A 12469-nucleotide genomic window follows, 5' to 3' on the forward strand; every position below is an offset into this window, starting at 1 on the left:
GAAAGCATTTGATAAGGTGCCACATAAAAGGTTACTGCACAAGATAAGAGCCCATGGGGTTGGGGGTAATATATTAGCGTGGATAGAGGATTGGCTAACTAACAGAAAACAGAGAGTTGGGATAAATGGGTCATTTTCAGCTTGGCAAGCTAGTGGGGTGCCACAGGGATCAGTGCTGGGGCCTCAACTATTTACATTTTATGTTAATGACTAGGATGAAGAGACCAAGTGTAACGTAGCCAAATTTGCTGATGATACAAAGATAGGTGGGAAAGCAAGTTGTGAGGAGGACGCAAAGAATCTACAAAAGGATATAGACAGGCTAAGTGAGTGGGCAAAAATTTGGCAGGTGGAATATAATGTGGGAAAATGTGAGGTTATCCACTTTGGTAGGAAAAATAAAAAAGCAAATTATTTTTTAAATGGGGAGAGATTACAAAATGCTGCAGTACAGAAGGATCTGGGGGGTCTTGTACATGAAACGCAAAATGTTAGCATGCAGATACAGCAAGTAATCGGGAAGGCAAATGGAATGTTGGCCTTTATTATAAGGGGGATGGAGTATTAAAGGGAAGTCCTGCTCCAACTGTACAGGGTGTTGGTAAGACCACACCTGGAGTACTGTGTATAGTTTTGATCTCCTTATTTAAGGAAGGATATACTTGCTAGGAGGCAGTTCATAGAAGGTTCATGAGGTTGATTCCTGAGATGATGGGGTTGTCATATGAAGAAAGATCAAACAGGTTGGGCCTATACTCATTGGAGTTTAGAAGAATAAGAGGTGATCTTATTGAAACACATAAGATTCTGAGGGGGCTTGACAGGGTAGATGCAGAGAGGACGTTTCCCCTCATGGGGGAAATCTAGAACTACGGGGCATAGTTTCAGAATAAGGGGTCGCCCATTTAAAACAGAAATGAGGAGGAATTTCTTCTCAGAGGGTCATGAATCTTTGGAATTCTCTACCCCGGAACACTGGAGAGGCTGGGTCTTTGAATATATTTAAGGTGGAAATAAGCAGATTTTTGAATGATGAGAGTCAAAGGTTATGGGAAGTGGGCGGGGAACTGGAATCAAGGCCAGGATCAGATCAGCCATGATCTTATTAAATGGTGGAGCAGGCTCAAGGGGCCAAATGGCCAACTCCTGCTCCTATTTCTTATGTTCTTATGTTCTTGTATTCTATATCTCGGCTAATAAAGGAAAGTATCCCGTATGCCTTCTTAACATAGAAAATAGGTGGCGGAGTAGGCCATTCAGCCCTTCTAGCCTGCACCACCGTTCAATAAGATCATGGCTGATCATTCACCTCAGTACCCCTTTCCTGCTTTCTCTCCATACCCCTTGACCCCTTTAGCCATAAGGGCCATATCTAACTCCCTCTTGAATATATCTAACGAACTGGCATCAATAACTCTCTGCGGTAGAGAATTCCACAGGTTCACAACTCTGAGTGAAGAAGTTCCTCCTCATCTCGATCTTAAATGGCTTACCCATTATCTTTAGACTGTTACCCCTGGTTCTGGACTTCCAACATCGGGAACATTCTTCCTGCATCTAACCTGTCCCGTCCCATCATAATTTTATATGTTTCTATAAGATCCCCTCTCGTTCTTCTAAACTCCATTGAATACAGGCCCAGTCTATCCAGTCTCTCCTCATATGTCAGTCCTACCATCCCGGGAATCAGTCTGGTGAACCTTCGCTGCACTCCCTCAATAGCAAGAATGTCCTTCCTCAGATTAGGAGACCAAAACTGAATATTCCAGGTAAGGCCTCACCAAGGCTGTGTACAACTGCAGTAAGACCTCCCTGCTCCTATACTCAAATCCCCTAGCTATGAAGGCCAACATACCATTTGCCTTCTTCCCCACCTGCTGTACCTGCATGCCAACTTTCAATGACTGATGTACCATGACACCCAGGTCTCGTTGCACCTCCCCTTTTCCTAATCTGCCACCATTCAGATAATATTCTGCCTTCACGTTTTTGCCACCAAAGTGGATAACCTCACATTTATCCACATTATACTGCATCCGCCATGCATTTGCCCACTCACCTAACCTGTCCAAGTCACCCTGCAGCCTTTTAACGTCCTCCTCACAGCTCACACCGCCACCCAACTTAGTGTCATCTGCCAACTTGGAGATATTACACTAAATTCCTTGATCTAAATCATTGATGTATATTGTAAATAGCTGGGGTCCCAGCACTGAGCCCTGCGGCACCCCATTAGTCATTGCCTGCCATTCTGAAAAGGACCCGTTTATCCCGACTCTCTGCTTCCTGTCTGCCAACCAGTTCTCTATCCACGTCAATACATTACCCCCAATACCATGTGCTTTAATTTTGCACAACAATCTCTAGTGTGGGACCTTGTCAAAAACTTTTAAAAAGTCCAAATACATCACATCCACTGATTCTCTAGTTACATCCTCAAAAAATTCTAGAAGATTTGTCAAGCATGATTTCCCTTTCATAAATCCATGCTGACTAGGACCGATCCTGTCACTGCTTTCCAAATGCGCTGCTATTTCATCTTTAATAATTGATTCTAACATTATCCCCATTACCGATGTCAGGCTAACCGGTCTATAATTACCTGTTTTCTCTCTCCCTCCTTTTTTAAAAAGTGGTGTTACATTAGCTACCCTCCAGTCCATAGGAACTGATCCAGAGTCAATAGACTGTTGGAAAATGATCACCAATGCATCCACTATTTCTAGGGCCACTTCCTTAAGTACTCTGGGATGCAGAGTATCAGGGGATTTATCGGCCTTCAATCCCATCAATTTCCCTAACACAATTTCCTGACTAATAAGGATTTCCTTCAGTTCTTCCTTCTCGCTAGATCCTCTGTCCCCAAGTATTTCCGGAAGGTTATTCATGTCTTCCTTCATGAAGATGGAACCAAAGTATTTGTTCAGTTGGTATGCCAGTTCTCTGTTCCCCATTATACATTCACCTGATTCTGACTGCAAGGGACCTACGTTTGTCTTCACTAATCTTTTTCTCTTCACATATCAATAGCAACTTTTGCAGTCAGTTTTTATGTTCCCAGCAAGCTTCCTCTCATACTCTATTTTCCCCCTCCTCATTAAACACTTTGTCCTCCTCTGCTGGATTCTAAATTTCTCCCAGTCCTCAGGTTTGCTGCTTTTTCTGGCCAATTTCTATGCCTCTTCCTTGTATTTAACACTATCCCTAATTTCCCTTGCTAGCCACTGTTGAGCCACCTTCTCAGTTTTATTTTTACTCCAGACAGAGATGTGAAATTGTTGAAGTTCATCCATGTGATCTTTAAATGTTTGCCATTGCCTATCCACCATCAACCCAGTACTGGGGAAATAGGGAGCTGTTCTGTTGGGACGGGCTCCACTTAAGCCGGGGTGGGACCAATGTCCATGTGGACATGCACTCAAGTCTCTGTTCCTCTACACTTCAGTATCCTACCATTTCTTGTGTATTCCCTTGTTTCCCCTCCCCAAATGCATAACCTCACACTTCTCCAGATAGAATTCCATTTGCCATTTTTCTACCCACCTGATATCTTCCTGCAGTCTACAGCTTTTTTCCCCAACTATCAAGCACATGGCCAATTTTTGTATCATCTACAAACTTCTTAATCATGCCCATGACTCTGAAGTCGAAGTCCGGGGTCGGCAGCAGTCAGGGAGCAGCGGCCGGACGAGGAGCTAGCTGCAGCTGCAGCAGGGTCAAATGAAAGAAGTAAAAAGTAATCGAAGTGTGATGTCACAGCCAAGGGGGTAAGTGATTGGCTGGTTGACTGGTGAGTAGTTTTCTTTTACTTTATCTTTTTTCTTTTTCTTAGCAGTAAGAAACCTTGCCATTGTTGCCAAATTAAGTAATTTAAGGGTTAAGTCATGGCAGGAAAGCCCAGACCTGCGTCATGTGGGAAATCAGGGACACTTCCAATGTCCCTGACAACTACGTGTGCAGGAAGTGTATCCAGCTGCAGCTCCTGACAGACTGCATTGCAGCACTGGAGCTGCGCATGGATTCACTCTGGAGCAACCGCGATGCTGAGGATGTCGTGAATAGTACGTTTAGTGAGTTGGTCACACCGCAGGTAAAGGTTACACAGGTCGATGGGGAATGGGTGACCATCAGGAAGAGCAGTGGAAGGAAGGTAGTGCAGGGGTCCCCTGCGGTCATCTCCCTCAAAAACAAACATATCACCTTGGGTACTGTTGGGGGAGATGGCTCATCAGGGGAAGGCAGCAGCAGCCAAGTTCATGGCACCGTGGGTGGTTCTACTGCACAGGAAGGCAGGAAAAAGAGTGGGAGAGCTATAGTGGTAGGGGATTCTATTGTAAGGGGAATAGATAGGCGTTTCTGCAGCCGCAAACGAGACTCCAGGATGGTATGCTGCCTCCCTGGTGCAAGGGTCAAGGATGTCTCGGAGCGGCTGCAGGGCATTCTGGAGGGGGATGATGAACAGCCAGTTGTCGTGGTGCATATAGGTACCAACGATATAGGTAAAAAGCGGAATGAGGTTCTAAAAGCTGAATTTAGGGAGCTAGAAGTTAAATTAAAAAGTAGGACCTCAAAAGGTAGTAATCTCAGGATTGCTAGCAGTGCCACGTGCTGATCATAGTAGCAATAGCAGGATAGTTAGGGTGAATACGTGGCTTGAGGAATGGTCGACATCCAGGGTGCTCTTGATTTGGGAGTCCCGCCTTTTTTTTATGGGAACATATTTGCTCTGAACCCTCACTATCTCCTTGCTTTCCCTGCCCCTACACTTGCTTAAAAACCTGTTACATCTCTAACTTTTTCCATTTCGGACAAAGATTAAATCGATCTGAGACTTCAGTTCCGTTTCTCTCTCCACAGATGCTTCCTGACCCGCTGAGTATTTCCAGCATTTTCTGTTTAAATTGGAATTAAAGATTGGCAGGCTAAACAATGGGCTGCCTTTAAAGAGATGATGGTTCAGGTACAGTCGAGGTACATTCCCACAAGGGGGAAAGCAAGGGCAACCGAAGCCAGAGCACCCTGGACGAAAGAGATAAGAGTAAGATGAAGCAGAAAAAGGGGGCATATGACTGATGTCAGGTTGAGAATATAAACGAGAATCAGGCTGAATATAAGAAGGGGAAGTGAAAAAATCAATAAAAGGGGCAAAGAATATGAGAATTGATTTGCAGCTAGCAAAAATCCAAAGGTTTTCCACAGGCATACAAATAATAAACGGGTAGTAAGAGAAGGAGCGGAGCCAATTAGGAACCAAAATGAATACCTATGCATGGAGGCAGAGAGCATGGCTGAGTTACTAAATGAGTACTTCGTATCGGTCTTTACCAAGATTGAAGATGCTGCCAAAGTCATAGTGAAAGAGGAGGTAGCGGAGATATTGGATGGGATAAAAATTGACAAGGAGGCTGGCTGTACTTAAAGTAAATAAGTCACCAGGACCGGATGGGATGCATCCTAAGATGTTGAGGGAAGTAAAGGTGGAAATTGCAGAGGTACTGGCCATAATTTTCCAATCCTCCTTGGATACAGGACTGGTGCCAAAGGACAGGAGAAATGCAATGTTACACACTTGTTCAAAAAAAGGTGCAACCCAGAAATTACAGGCCAGTCATTTTAACCTTTGTAGTGGGGAAGCTGTTAGAAATGATAATCAGGGACAAAATTAAGAGTTAGTTGGACAAGTATGGATTAATTAAGGAAAGCCAGCACAGATTTATTAAAGTCATTTTGATGAGTTATCAGAGGGCAATGCGGTTGACATGGTGTACATGGACTTCCAAATGACATTTGATAAAGTGCCATATAATAGGCTTGCCATCAAAGTTGAAACCCATGGAATAAAAGGGACAGTGGCAGCCTGGATACAGAATTAGCTAAGTGACAGAAAACAGACAGTAGTGGTAAATGGTTGTTTTTCAGACTGGAGAAGGTACACAGTGGTGTTCCCCAGGGGTCGGTACTAGGACCACTGCTGTTCTGGATATATATTAATGACTGACACTTGGGTGTACAAGGCACAATTTCAAAATTTGCAGATGACACAAAGCTTGGACGTATAGTGAACAGTGAGGAGGATAGTGAAAGACTTCAAGACATAGACAGGCTGGTGGAACAGGAGGACACGTGGCAGATGAAATTTAACGTAGAAAAGTGCGAAATGATATATTTTGGTAGGAAGAACAAGAGAACGAGGAGAGGCAATATAAACTTAAGGTTACAATTCTAAAGGGGAACAGATATCTGGGGGTTATATGTGCACAAATCATTGAAGGTGGCAGAGCAGGTTGAGAAAGTGGTTAAAAGAAAAAAAGCATATGGCATCCTGGGCTTCATACTTAGAGACTTAGGGACCGAAATTCTGGGTCCCAATAAGACCAGTTACCGCCGGAATGCGGCGGCTAGACGGCGGAATCCAATGACCGACACTTTGCAGTCGAATGGCTGCCCCGGCCGATACTTAGCATGGGGGTTGTTGGGGCAGAGGCCACTTCCACCCCGCTCCCCAGACTTCCGCGGTGGTAAGGGGATTGCGGCCGTGATGACACAATCAAAGTGCGCAGCCCAGCTGCTCTGTCCTGGCATCCATATGCACTCGAAAAAAGCCTGCCTGTTTCATGACAGTGCCCCCACCAACCTTTGAGGCGGAGCCGTGCTGCTCGAGATCGCCAGCAGGAGAAAGGAGGTTTGGAGGGATCGGGGCTTTTTTGACCAAAATTTTGCGGAGTCCTTTGTTGGGATTTGCAAAAACTGCAGTGGACTTCGGATAACTTTGAGAGTTTGGAAAAGTTTTTCACTGATTTGTCGTGGCCTGTGGGCATCATTCTCTGCTCTGCAATCTCCGACGGCCAGATCTGGAGTCTCACAAGTGAGGGTCGAGCCTGCAAACTTAATGGGTTCACCTTGCCCACATTGAGACAGGCAGTGAGTCGTGCAGGAGAAGGCAGCAACGGGTCCAGAGGCTGCGGGCAAGGGAGGCAGCAGCCATGGCTGCCCAACATGGAAAAGAGCCTGCAGATGGCCACAGACCTCAACGTAGAGAGGTTGGCCAGGAGGGAGATGGCGTGAGGAGGAGAGTTAAGTACATTCACCCCCGCACAAGATAGTGGGCGAGGAGCCTTGCCAGCAGCAGTCTGCAGAGGCTGAGGGACATCAGCAGGAAGAGGGAGAAGGTGATCAGCCAGGTGCCATCGGAGGGACCCAGCACAGACCTGGGGCAAGGAGGCCCTACCGTGCAAAAGTGTACCGACGTCAGTTTTCCTTCCTGGGGCTCAGCGATGAGCAATGTGTGTGAAGTCTCTGATTTAGGACGGACATTCTGGAGGGAGCTGTGCAATCTCCTGCGGCCAGATCTAGAGCCTCACACAAGGCTGAGGACAGCTCTCAGCATGGAGACAAAAAAGTGATCATAGCTCTCAACGTCGACACTACTGGCTCTTTCCAGTCTGTAACTGCAGGCATTTCTAACATATCACAATTCTCCATCCAGCAAGTGCCTGACGCTCTAAGGAGAAGACTGCAATATATCTCCTTCCCGAGGACCAGGGAGAATCAGGTGGAGCGGCAGGCTGGATTTGTCCTGATTCCCCAGGGTGCAGGGGGCCTTCAACTGCACACATGTCGGTCTGAGGGCACCACAAACCTATGCTGAGATTTTTTTTATGAACGGAACGGGATTCCACTCCCTGAATGTCCAGCTGGTGTGTGACCACCAGTGCAGGATGCTGGCAGTTGATGCCAGGTATCCAGGCAACAGCCACGATTCCTTTAACCTGCTCCAGAGCAGTGTGCCCGCCATCTTTGCCTGGCCAAACCAAGATTGTGATGGTTGCTTGGGGACAAGGGATATCCCCGCTCCATTTGGCTGCTGATTCCCCTTCGGAATCCCAGGACTGCTGGCGAGCATGCCTACGACGATGCATAATTGAGCACAGCATCGGGATCCTCAAACAGAGGTTCCATTGCCTGGACCGCTCTGGTGGTGCATTGCAGTACTCGCCTGAACAGGTCTCCACCTTCGTGATCGTCTGCTGCATGCTGCATAACTCATGAGGGGACATCCACTGGAGGTCGATCCAGCAGTACCACCTCAGGAGGAGGTGCAGCAGCAGCAGGAGGAGGAGGACCAGGATACGCATCGTCAGCCACCCAGGAGGCATCGTCGCCATCCCAACCCTGCAAGGGAAATGCAGACATGTCCGATTGATGCTAGATTCAGATCATTTAAAGGCCACATCATCCTTCAGCTTCTATTTTCCATGGCCATCCCAATGAGTGCCTTCATTCATAATTGCCCACCCTCACATTATACACCTGCCCGGATGTAGGTGCCAAAAATAAAGATTTAATACATCAAACTCATTGCACAAGATTAACAAAAAGCAGAGCAAATAAGTAACACAAAAACATCATTTGTCACTCTTGTGCATTTCCTTATAATCCCTCTTACGCGTATCTATCCTACTACTGCGCCTCAGTGTCTCCCCTGTGGTTGCCTCATGGGTCTGGAGAGGCTGCTGTGTTTCCTGTGTGGAAGCTGCAGATGTAGGACACCTCGAGCAGCTTTGGTCCTGGAAGGGCCGGCTGCAGCCTGGTCAGCACCCTCCTGGGAGGGTTCAGTCTGGTTTGGCTCGGGCGAGTCTATGCTTGGAGGCACTGGCAGAGTGACAGGTCTGCGGTCAGGAATGCTGCGAGCCGGAAGGAGCGCATAATCCGTATCCTGGTCCAAGGAGCCGAGTCACTCACCGAGGGTGGCACAATACCACCATCACCAATCTGAGGGAGCTCAGGTTGGTGCTGTGGTGCCACACTCATTGCCCGTGGTAGACTCAGCCGCGAAGGCAACAGTGAGGTGGCTGGTGGCATCGATCCGAGACTGCATGAGAGCAGCCAGAGTCTCAAAGCCGCCAGATATGACAGCATTTAGATGCTCCATTGACCCTTGCAGAACCGCGGCCATCCTCTCCAAAGCAGCACCAACACTTTTGTTCCCTCGTGCCTGTGCTGCAATGGCAGCTACCACATCACCTGAGAGTCATGGTCCCACAGCTGGATCCACACGGTCTCTCTGGGAGTCCACCATCGTCTGCACACTGGCAATGATGGGCTCCATGGTGTGCGCAGAGCTGTCGACAATGTGGGAGGCGGACTCCTCCATGCTCCTCACCACTTCCGACAGCCTCTCTGGCACCCTCGCCAGTGCGCCAACATCTGGGAATGCATGGCCTCCACCCTTCTTTCATAAGCCCCAACATCGATGGGCTCATCGGAGTCCTCCTCAACAGAACTCCGATGCAGACTCGCCCCCCCCCCCCGGAAAGATGGCACCTGATGCCTAGCCTAGCCCCGTCACCATGCTGCAGCCCTCTATGCCCCAGTGCAGACACTTGTACTAGATCGGACCGTGTACTCTGTATCTGAGCTGGCGCATGTGAGTGCAAGCAGTGACACGGTGCTGCCAGCAGTGTCCTCCTCTTCCTCATTGGACATGTTCCTAAAGGATGGAGTGTGCTCCGGGGTGTCAGCAAGGCTGGAGACCTCAATGCTGTCAGGATGTAGATCTCCATCATTGTCATCAAGGGTCTCCTCCAGGCCTCGCTACAGTGTTTCAGGAGGAGCCCACCCTCGCCTCGACTGTCACGGCCTCTCATCTGCAAGCATCAATGGCTGCCGTGAGGTGGAGGTAGGGGATTGACGCATGGAGGCTACAACTAGCACACTTTCAGAAGGAAAGGCACAGTAGGCGCTGGCACTTTCAGGGAGAGATAGCATTAAAGAAAGGCCTCACTTACCAATGCTGCCCACATCGGGATCACCAGTACCAGAGGCCACGGGGGTGGGGGGGTGGGTGGTCTCATCTGCAAGAATAAATGGGAGAAGGGCTGCCATGAGGGAATGGTGGAGAATTGATGCGTGGAGGCTGCAACTAGCAGACTTTGGGAGAAAGGCACAGTAGGTGCTGGAGCAGTCAGGGAAAGATAGCATTAAAGGAGGGCCTTCACTTACCCATATCAGCATCGCCAGTACCAGAGGCCACAGGGAAGGCACCATGTCTGCCCATGAGCGCCGCGACCCTCTCCTCCAAGGGTGTGAGGATTTGAAGCTGGAGGAGTGCAGCAGTATAGATGCAGGAGTAGGCCATTTGGCCCTTCGAGCCTGCACCGCCATTCAATGAGTTCATGGCTGAACATGCAACTTCAGTACCCCATTCCTGCTTTCTTGCCATACCCCTTGCTCCCCCGAGTAGTAAGGACTACATCAAACTCCTTTTTGAATATATTTAGTGTTGGTGAGGCGCGAGTCCGGGGTCGGAGGCCTATAAAAGGCCCAGCGGCAGCGAGAGGTGGCGGCAGTTGGTGAGGCGCGAGTCCGGGGTTGGAGGCCTATAAAAGGCCCAGCGGCAGTTGGTGAGGCGCGAGTCCAGGGTCGGAGGCCTATAAAAGGCCCAGCGGCAGTTGGTGAGGCGCGAGTCCGGGGTCGGAGGCCTATAAAAGGCGTGACTTGTGCAGCTACAGGGAGAAGGCAAAAAAGAAGTAGAAAGAAACAGAAAGGTGATGTCACAGCCAAGAGGGTAAGTGATTGGCTGGTGATTGGTGAGTAGTTTTTCTTTCTTCTCTTCTATAACAGTGAGTAAACTTTAGCATTGTTGTTGCCTATCTAAGGGTTAAGTCATGACAGGACAGCTCGGTCGCGTGTTATGCTCCTCCTGTACCATGTGGGAACTCAGGGACGACTCCAGTGTTCCTGACGACTACGTGTGCGGGAAGTGTATCCGCCTCCACCTCCTGACGGACTGCGTTGCGGAGTTGGAGCTGAGGGTGGATTCACTCTGGAGCATCCACGATGCTGAGAATGACGTGAGTAGCACGTGTAGCGAGTTGGTCTTACCGCAGGCGAAGGGTCCACAGCCAGATAGGGAATGGAAGACCAGCAGGAAGAGCAGTGCAAGGAAGGTAGTGCAGGGGTCCCCTGTGGTCATCCCACTGCAAAACAGATACACTGCTTTGAGTGCTGTTGGGGGGGATGACTCATCAGGGGAGGGCAACAGCAGCCAAGTTCATGGCACCGTGGCTGGCTCTGTTGAACAGGAGGGGAGGAAAAATAGTGGGAGAGTGATAGTGATAGGGGATTCAATTGTAAGGGGAATAGATAGGCATTTCTGCGGTTGCAACCGAGACTCCAGGATGGTATGTTGCCTCCCTGGTGCAAGGGTCAAGGATGTCTCTGAGCGGGTGCAGGACATTCTAAAAAAGGAGGGAGAACAGCCAGTTGTCGTGGTGCACATTGGTACCAACGACATAGGTAAAAAAAGGGATGAGGTCCTACGAAACGAATTTAAGGAGCTAGGAGCTAAATTCAAAAGTAGGACCTCAAAAGTAGTAATCTCGGGATTTCTACCAGTGCCACGTGCTAGTCAGAGTAGGAATCGCAGGATAGCGCAGATGAATACATGGCTTGAGCAGTGGTGCAGCAGGGAGGGATTCAAATTCCTGGGGCATTGGAACCGGTTCTGGGGGAGGTGGGACCAGTACAAAGCGAACGGTCTGCACCTGGGCAGGACCGGAACCAATGTCCTCGGGAGAGTGTATGCTAGTGCTGTTGGGGAGGAGTTAAACTAATATGGCAGAGGGATGGGAATCAATGCAGGGAGACAGAGGGAAACAAAAAGGAGACAAAAGCAAAAGACAGAAAGGAGATGAGGAAAAGTGGAGGGCAGAGAAACCCAAGACAAAAAACAAAAAGGGCCACTGTACAGCAAAATTCTAAAAGGAAAAAGGGTGTTAAAAAAACAAGCCTGAAGGCTTTGTGTCTTAATGCAAGGAGTATCCGTAATAAGGTGGATGAATTAACTGTGCAAATAGATGTTAACAAATATGATGTGATTGGGATTACGGAGACGTGGCTCCAGGATGATCAGGGCTGGGAACTCAACATCCAGGGGTATTCAACATTCAGGAAGGATTGAATAAAAGGAAAAGGAGGTGGGGTAGCATTGCTGGTTAAAGAAGAGATTAATGCAATAGTTAGAATGGACATTAGCTTGGATGATGTGGAATCTATATGGGTAGAACTGCAGAACACCAAAGGGCAAAAAACATTAGTGGGAGTTGTGTACAGACCTCCAAACAGTAGTAGTAATGTTGGGAGGGCATCAAACAGGAAATTAGGGGTGCATGCAATAAGGGTGCAGCAGTTATAATGGGTGAATTTAATATGCACATAGATTGGGCTAACCAAACTGGAAGCAATACGGTGGAGGAGGATTTCCTGGAGTGCATAAGGGATGGTTTCTTAGACCAATATGTCGAGGAACCAACTAGAGGGGAGGTCATCTTAGACTGGGTGTTGTGTAATGAGAGAGGATTAATTAGCAATACCGTTGTGCGAGGCCCCTTGGGGAAGAGTGACCATAATATGCTGGAATTCTGCATTAGGATGGAGAATGAAACAGTTAATTCAGAGACCATGGTCC

Source organism: Pristiophorus japonicus, chromosome 1 (genome assembly GCF_044704955.1).
Source record: "Pristiophorus japonicus isolate sPriJap1 chromosome 1, sPriJap1.hap1, whole genome shotgun sequence".
Taxonomy (NCBI): domain Eukaryota; kingdom Metazoa; phylum Chordata; class Chondrichthyes; family Pristiophoridae; genus Pristiophorus; species Pristiophorus japonicus.